This window comes from Triticum dicoccoides, chromosome 3A (assembly GCF_002162155.2).
Source record: "Triticum dicoccoides isolate Atlit2015 ecotype Zavitan chromosome 3A, WEW_v2.0, whole genome shotgun sequence".
Lineage (NCBI taxonomy): Eukaryota > Viridiplantae > Streptophyta > Magnoliopsida > Poales > Poaceae > Triticum > Triticum dicoccoides.
This window is the reverse complement of record NC_041384.1, coordinates 734,822,987-734,832,464: the sequence shown is the minus strand read 5'-3', so window position 1 is coordinate 734,832,464 and position 9,478 is coordinate 734,822,987. Positions and strand designations below refer to the sequence as shown.

Sequence of the window (9,478 nt, the reverse complement as noted above, 5' to 3'; positions counted from 1 at the left end):
CTATTTGGATTCTGATTTATTTTAATAGTCAAGGTCATCCATCGTATTCGCTTCTTTGCTACAGTACAAATTATAAATCCAAATATAAACAAAAAAAGTCACTTTCTATAGAGTTATCAATTCTGGAGATACCATTCAGGGCAATTTGCAAGTCAGTCATGAAAGTTATTGGTTTGTTTTGTCTGGCATGCCATTGAGCAGAGTGCCGGTCTTTGTATTGTTTGTTTGCTATAAAATCCTCTTGCATTTTCTGTTTTCTCGATCACACCTTCTTCCTTAGTTTCTTGTCCCTATTTCAGATTTAAGGATGTGGTCAGGTCAGTTTAGTACATTTCATAATATAAGTATTTCTTTTCTTTCTTTCTACGTGGAATAGAACATAATTTTGTACAAAAGAATGCATGCACATGTATTTTACCATGTTCCAGCCAAGTATTTTCAAACAGTAGAAGTACCTAAACTATAATGGGTGTATGTATGGAATAGAGCATAAATTTTACTGAAGTGTCATGTTCCTGCTGTCGAGGTGTGATATGGAATGGTGAGAGCACACAATATGAGATGATAATTAAAACAACTGAATTCTCAGATAGGAAAGGATTTAAACATACTTTATAAGCATGATTACAAGCCAATCTTTCGAGGGCGCATAAATTTGATGTGCTGAAATCAGTAGAAGCTAAAAACAGAAATACTACATGTAAAAAGAAAATAGTTATTCATCGTATTTTGTACAAAGCATAGGTACTTGTTTGTCAAACTCCACTGCATTTATCCTCCGTTTTCTGATCGCCTGGTCCTTAGACCACCAACCCAAGGCGTAGCTACACTGCCAATGATGTATCATCCGTCCTGTAGACATTCGACCTTGTCTTCACTGGCAACTTCAGCTATCTTATCAGGTACACGCAACCTTATGATTTCTTCAATCCCTTCTTTGATTACTTCTCTTTATTTGTGCACTCCTTGAGATTTGTTAGCATAATAATGGATGCTAAACTTAATCTCTATTATGGGAGGTGTTATGGAGCATGTTAGGATTAAGTAACTGGAACCGCAAGAGGCACGACAGCACCTTAATGGCTGCCGTGCTTCAGGGGCAGGGGAGGACTCGAGAAAGGACACCGGGATTAGATCAGTTCTTTTACAGAAAGGATTAGATCAGTTTATTCCCTGCTTAATTGTAACAAGTACAAGTGGACCTCCTTATATAGAGCTAATATGTAAAGATAGCAACTACTAAAACGCTACCAACTAATAATATATATCTCTAATTTTTGGGATATCTCTCTAGCCGTACAACATATACAGAACAGGAGGGCGTATCCCAAGATTTAGTGCATACTAAAATCATAGGTGCATGACTGGTAAGATAAATTGGAGAATTATAGTGCATACTCAAATCCCCGGCTGTAATGATGTTCCTATTTACATAAAACATGATGAGATGGTAATTTGAATGGAAGTTTGTCATCTTATGGCAACCATAATATGCTTTTTGACTGGGAAACACATCTGCTACTCCCATGTTCCAACAGCAAGTAGTCTTGACTTGTTTTCAAATTATTAGCGTTCTACGGCTCTTGTAGGGTTTGTAATTTGTAGTTGGTGGTTAGACATAAAGTCCTTCATAACTGTCCTAGTCTTTTCAAACGCTATGGTGGGTCATTTTCTTGTTGACTAATATTGGTGTAAATCAGGTTAGTCCTCAACTCAGTTTGCAATTAATTCTTTTTGTCCTTCTTTTCTGCATATTCAGGTCAGGTCCTGTTGCACATTCACCAGAAAGCAAGAAAAGGATAGAAAATGAACTTTGTTCCGCAAATTCTTGAAAACTCTGCATTTGCTTGATACATTTGCTCTTGGAACAATATATCAAAGAAGAGAAGGTCCCAGGCATTAGATCTTGACAGACATGAGCAATGGCTTACTCAATCCATCATTCCAGATATTTGCCTACCTATGCCTTGCACTGATAGCTCTCTTGTTTCCCGTGGTGTCTGCCGACTGGAAAGGCTCTGAACAGTTCGGCGTAAGCTGTGGTACCACCAGCAATGCCAGTGATTCTGATGGTCGAACATGGTATGGGGACGCTAACTATGGGTTAGTTTTCCTGGCTTTTCAGCCAAGGCATCATACCAGGACCCTTCACTTCCTTCCCCAGTACCTTACATGACTGCTCGCATCCTCACTTCGAATTTCACATATCCTTTTGGGTTTGGCCCTGGCCGCATGTTCCTTCGGCTCTACTTCTATCCAACTTCTTATGCTGAACATACTGCTGCAGATGCCTTGTTTAGTGTCACTGCAGGGATCCATAGCCTTCTAAGTGACTTCAATCCTTTCCAGACTGCTCAGGCCATGGGTCGCACTTACCTCATCCGTGAATACTCCTTGAATGTTACTTCAGATCAACTCAATGTCACATTTTCCCCATCAACACACCATGCTGGGTCTTATGCGTTTGTGAATGGCATCGAAATTGTGCACACTCCTGACATTTTCACGATGCCAGTGCCAAGATTCACGAATGGTGGGAACCCAGATCTATTCCCAATTTCCTCTAGCATAGCCCTTGAAACAATGTACCGTCTTAATGTTGGGGGTACGACGCTCCCTGCGAGATATGATAATGGCTTTTACCGCTCATGGGAAGATCACGGCCGCTATATTTCTGGATCTTCAGTTGGCTTGAATTTGTTCAAAAACAGAAATGTCACAATCAGTTACCCACTTCGCATGCCGGATTACATAGCACCAATCTATATCTATGAGACAGCAGTATCCATGGGGAGAGATGCAGGTATCAACATGGGGTACAATCTTACATGGATTTTGCTTGTCGATGCAGGGTTCTACTACCTTCTGAGGTTCCATTTCTGTGAGATCCAGTATCCAATAACCAAGGTAAACCAGAGGAGTTTCTTCATATACATCAACAACCAGACAGCAGTGGAGCAGATGGATGTCATTCTTTGGAGCGGAGGAATCGGTATACCAGTTTACACCAACTACGTTGTTGTCACAGTTGGTCATGGTCAGACAGATCTGTGGGTAGCACTCCACCCTGATCTCAGTAGCCGACCACAATATTATGATGCAATTCTAAATGGCCTGGAAGTATTCAAGCTACAGGATAACAGCAATAATAATCTTGCAGGTGTCAACCCTACACCCAAGCAAAATCGTGATAGGGCAGCATCTCATGGTCAAGATAAAACAAATGCTAGAATCCCAGCGATCATTGGTGGTGGAGCTGCTTCTGGTGTCTTGGCTTTGTTCATTTCCAGTTTCTGCATTTATGTTATGTACAGGCGGAAGAAAACTAACTACACTCATGGCAAGACCAATGGGCATCCTCCCAACGGAGATAGAGAATTGCTATTGGCCACCTCGCACTCGAAGGATTTGAAGCTTTGCCACAACTTCTCGTTCAAGCAAATCCAGGAAGCCACCAACAACTTCGATGAGACCTTTCTCCTAGGCAAAGGTGGGTTTGGGAATGTATACCACGGTCAGATAGCTGGTAGGCTGAAGGTGGCAATCAAGCGTGGTAACCCTCAGTCCCAGCAGGGCATCCAGGAATTTCAGAATGAAATCGAGATGTTGACCAATCTCCGGCATCGCCACCTTGTGTCCACTAGTAGAAAAAGGGTCAAACGTGAAGCACATTAGTGCCGGTTTGTATTTGAGCCGGTAGTGCCGGTTCCAACGGCTAGCCGGGCCGCTTTCATTAGTACCGGTTCGTGGCGAACCTTTAGCACCGGTTCGTGCCACGAACCGGTGCTAATGAGAGTGGTGGCAGGATATTGTCAGAATGGGGCTCCTCCAGCCCCTTTAGTACCGGTTCTTGGCACAAACCGGTACTAAAGGTCGTCCTACATAAACCCTTCGTCCACCCGAGCTCGCTCTGTTCTTCCCCTTTCCCCTCTCCTCTCTGTTCTTCCCCTCTTCCTCTTGAGCTCATCACACATTTTGCCCAAAATTTGTCAAGATTTGAAGGCCCCCATCCATTCAAATGATCACAAAGGTTAGCAACTTTGTCCTTTCATCTTGCAATGCTTTATATAGTGATTAATTTGTGAGTTTAGTGATTTGGGAGGATATATATATATATATATGTGCTAGTATTTGATTTATATGCAATTTGAGGTCAAAAATAACATTTAGTTTGCATATGTAGGTGTGGTTTACTTAGTGCCTTCTAAATCTCCATCGTAGCCACCGTCGATCGCCCGCACCGTCCCGTCGCCGGCACCACCTTGTGGTGAGCCTCTTGTTCATGAAATTTTATATAAAAATTGATGTTTGTGTGATTTGGATATATAGTTACTCGTATAATTATCTTACATGTACGTTAGTGCCATGGTTCTGATATCCGTCCCCGTCGGCCCTAGTCCTTGTTATGATTCGGATGTGGTATGTATATTCTTTTTTAAAACTAGTTGCATTTCGTGTTTATGACAAATTATGCCCATCAAGTTGACATAGAAAATTTTTCTAGGAGGTATGTGAACCGGAAATTCCAACCGACCCTATTGCCGAGAGGTTAAATTTAGTTGAAAGAGAAAACGAGTACTTGAAAGAAAAATTGAAAAGAATTGAGGGGGAGAAGATGGAATTGGAGTTGCATGTTGCCGATGTCGTCGATGATCACAAGATCAAGATGGAGAAAATGCGCTTGAAGATTAGAAAGATTAGAAAATATGCCATCGATAGTGAGGCTTGGTATCATTATGCTGTTGGATCCATTGTTATCTTAGTTGCGATCTTGATCGTATTTGTTGTTGCATTTAAATGCTTTAGCTAGAGAGTTATTTGTTTGTTGCATTTAAGTGTTGTATGAACTTTATGTATGAACTTGTATTAATTTGGTCTATTCGGTGTTGTGTAATGAAGATGAGTCGGCAATGGATGTACGATAACCGATGCTCTCCCCAGTTCGTTGAGGGCGTGCATACTTTTCTGCTTGCGGCTGAGGCAAACAAGCGGACGGATGGTTTTATGCCTTGTCCATGTGCTCGCTGTAAGAATGGTCACAGTTACTCTACGTCAAGAACCATTCACGTCCACCTGTTTAAGTCCGGTTTCATGCCCCATTATAATGTTTGGACCAAGCACGGAGAAAGAGGGATTATGATGGAAGACAATGAAGAAGAAGAGGACAACGACAGCTATCCTGGCCATGGGTTCCCTGAATACGATGATACAACAATGGGGGAAGAAGCTGAGCCAATAATGCGGGAAGAAGCTGAGCCGACAATGCGGGAAGAAGCTGAAGAAGAGGCATCAGATGAGCCCGTTGATGATCTAGGTCGGGCCATTGCCGATGCAAAGAGAAACTGCGCAAGTGATTTGGAGAAGAAGAAGTTGCAGCGCATGTTAGAGGATCACAAAAAATTGTTGTACCCGAATTGCGTAGGTGACAAGAAAAAGCTGGGCACCACACTGGAATTGCTGCAATGGAAGGCAGAGAATGGTGTATCTGACAAGGGATTTGGAAAGTTGCTGGTAATGATAAAGGATATGCTTCCAAAGGACAACGAATTGCTCGAGAGTACATACGAAGCAAAGAAGGTTGTCTGCCCTCTAGGGTTAGAGGTGCAGAAGATACATGCATGCCCTAATGATTGCATCCTCTACCGCGGTGAGTACGAGGATTTGAACGCTTGCCCGGTATGTGGTGCATTACGCTATAAGATCAGCCGCGATGACCCTGGTGATGTCGAGGGCCGGCGCCCCAGGAAGAAGATTCCTGCCAAGGTGATGTGGTATGCTCCTATAATACCACGGTTGAAACGTTTGTTCCAAAACAAAGAGCATGCCAAGGCGATGCGATGGCACAGAGAAGACCGTAAGAAAGACGGAAAGTTGAGAGTACCCGCTGACGGGTCGCAGTGGAGAAAAATCGAAAGAAAGTACGGGAAGGAGTTTGCAGATGACGCAAGGAGCGTATGGTTTGGTCTAAGCGCAGATGGCATTAATCCTTTTGGGAAGCAGAGCAGCAACCATAGCACCTGGCCTGTGACTCTATGTTTGTATAACCTTCCTCCTTGGTTGTGCATGAAGCGGAAGTTCATTATGATGCCAGTGCTCATCCAAGGCCCTAAGCAACCCGGCAACGACATTGATGTGTACCTAAGGTCCTTAGTTGAAGAACTCTTACAACTGTGGAATGGAACAGGTGTACGTGCATGGGATGAGCACATGGGGGAAGAATTTGACCTAAAGACGTTGTTGTTCGTGACCATCAATGATTGGCCTGCTCTCAGTAACCTTTCAAGACAGACATACAAGTGATACCGCGCATGCACGCACTGTTTGGACGATACCGACAGTATATATTTGGCTAATAAGAATGTGTACCTAGGACATCGTCGATTTCTTCCGAGCAGGCATCCCGTAAGAAAGAAAGGCAAGCATTTCAAAGGTGAGGCGGATCACCGGACGAAGCCTCGCCACCGTACTGGTGCTGATGTACATGATATGGTCAAGGATTTGAAGGTGGTCTTTGGAAAGGGTCCTGGTGGACAACCTGTTCCGAATGACGTTGACGGACGCGCACCGATGTGGAAGAAGAAATCTATATTTTGGGACCTGCCCTATTGGAAAGACCTCGAGGTCCGCTCCGCAATCAACGTGATGCACGTGACGAAGAATCTTTGTGTGACCCTGCTTGGCTTCTTGGGCGTGTATGGGAAGACAAAAGATACACCTGAGGCACGGGAGGACCAGCAACGTATGCACGGAAAAGACGGCATACATCAGGGTCATGCAAGCTACGCTCTTACCAAAGAAGAGAAGGAAATCTTCTTTGAATGCCTGCTCAGTATTAAGGTACCGTCTGGCTTCTCGTCGAATATAAAGGGAATAATAAACATGGCAGAGAAAAAGTTCCAGAACCTAAAGTCTCATGACTGCCACGTGATTATGACGCAACTGCTTCCGGTTGCATTGAGAGGGCTTCTACCGAAAAACGTTTGATTAGCCATTGTGAAGCTATGTGCATTTCTCAATGCAATCTCTCAGAAGGTAATCGATCCAGAAATCATACCAAGGTTACAGAATGATTTGGTGCAATGTCTTGTCAGTTTCAAGTTGGTGTTCCCATCATCCTTCTTCAACATCATGACGCACGTCCTAGTTCACCTATGCGAAGAGATTAACGTTTTGGGTCCTGTATTTCTACATAATATGTTCCTCTTTGAGAGGTTCATGGAAGTCTTAAAGAAATATGTTCATAACCGTGCTAGGCCAGAAGGAAGCATCTCCAAGGGCCGTCAAAATAAGGAGGTCATTGAGTTTTGTATTGACTTTATTCCTGACCTTAAGCCGATTGGTGTTCCTGAATCGCGGCATAAGGGCAGACTGGATGGAAAAGGCACGCTAGGAGGGGAACAAATAATATGTATAGACGGACATTCTCTCACTGAAGCACACTACACAGTTCTACAGAATTCCGCCTTGGTGGCTCCGTATATGGATGAACACAAGAATTTGCTACGCTCCAAACACCCGGAGCGGACTGATGACTAGATTACACGTGAACAAACCAGGAGTTTCGCCAGCTGGTTGCAAGCACGTACCATGCATGACACCTCTATTGAAGATGACCTGTATTTGTTGTCCCAGTTACCATCTTCGAATATAATGACTTTCAAAGGGTACGAGATAAATGGTAATACATTTTACACGATCGCCCAAGATAAAAAGAGCACCAACCAAAACAGTGGTGTCCGCTTTGATGCAGAAACCAAAACGAGAAAGGAAACATATTATGGTTATATACAGGACATATGGGAACTTGACTATCGACGTGGTTTGAAGGTCCCTCTGTTTCGGTGCAAATGGGTCAATATGACACAAGGCAGGGTAACGGAAGACCCGCAGTACGGAATGACAACAGTGGATCTCAACAATCTTGCGTATGCAGATGAACCATTCGTCCTAGCCAATGATGTGGCACAGGTTTTCTATGTGAAGGACATGTCTACCAAGCCAAGAAAAAGAAAAAAGATAAGGAAGCGAATGCATCGTACGATGAGCCAAAGCGGCACATAGTTCTTTCTGGGAAGAGAAACATCGTGGGAGTGGATGACAAGACAGACAAGTCAGAAGATTATGAAAAGTTTGATGAAATTGCTCCATTCACAGTGAATATTGACCCGAACATCCCGTTAAATGATGAAAATTTTTCATGGCTACGACGCAAAGGGACACACGCGAAGAAAAAGTTTCACACCCAAAGATCTGGGATGTGATCGGCTTAACTATCATCACTTTTTTCTGTGTTTCACACCCAGGAGGGAATCTCTGTAATAGTTAGGGTAGCTAGTTATGTGTTTTGGCATTTAAAACGCGAAGAAATTTTATGTGCAAGCAAATTCTTTCATGCATTTACTGATTTTTTCAGCCAAATGACCCTGAAATTGAAAAGCATTTCAAATGAACTCAGAAAAGGATGAAAGTTGACATGGTATCATAATTTCACCCACATAGCATGTGCAAAAAAGTAGAGAGGGTTACCGCAAAAACTGGATACACTTCGTGTACAAAATGAACAATCTGTTTCGAAGTATCAGGGTTTCGGACGGAAACTCATCCGTTACAAAGGCATTTCATTTTTTAAATAACTTAAGCATTACCAAATTGAATATAATGATAAAACACACTAATATTAAACATAAGAAGAAAGAATCACTGAAAAATGTATTTTTAAAGTTAAGTTATTCACAAACTAGTGATTCACACAAATTTCGAATAATTCAAAATTTAAACTATTCAAATTTAAAAACTACCGGCACTAACTGAAAGTTTCTAAAAACTATCAAAAATATTCACAAAGAAACTCTAAATAAAGCAAAAAACAACTAAAAATAAATAAAGCAGAAAAGAAAAAACTAAATGAAAAATAGCCCACCTACAGGGCCACAGCGGCCTGCATACAACTAGAAACCCAACCTGTTGTTGGGCCAGGATGCAGGCCCGCAAGCCCAATAGGCCCCACAGGGCAGAGTAGCAGAGGTAGGCCCAGAAGGCCTGCTTTAGAGAGGAGCTCGAGACAGCAGCGGCGTCGGGGCTTATAAGCAGGTGTGAGCGCCCTTCAGCTAGCGAGGTGGGACTAAACTTCTGCGCCCCTCGTCTGGCAGCGCACCCCCTTTAATACCGGGTCGTGGCAACAACCGGTACTAAAGGGGGGGGGGTCTTTAGTACCGGTTGGAGCCACCACCCAGTACTAAAGGCCTGCCCTTCCCGCTGCTTGGCCTGGCCAAAACAGGCCTTTAGTACCGGTTGGTGGCTCCAACCGGTACTAAAGGTGCCTTCTATATATACAGCACTTCGAAAAATTTCATTCTCCCCCCTCTGTTTCTTCCCGATCGATCAACGCCGTCGCCGCCCCCGTCCTACGCCGCCCCCGTCACGCGCCGTTGCCGTCGCCGCCCCCATCCTCGTCGCCGCCCTCATCCCCGTCGCCGCC

At 43.5% G+C, this 9,478-nt stretch overlaps 1 pseudogene; it reads left to right on the top strand.

The window, feature by feature from the left end:
- The first annotated feature begins 801 nt into the window (after positions 1–801).
- LOC119270581 lies at positions 802–3,679 on the top strand (annotated as a pseudogene).
- Positions 3,680–9,478: the final 5,799 nt, after the last annotated feature.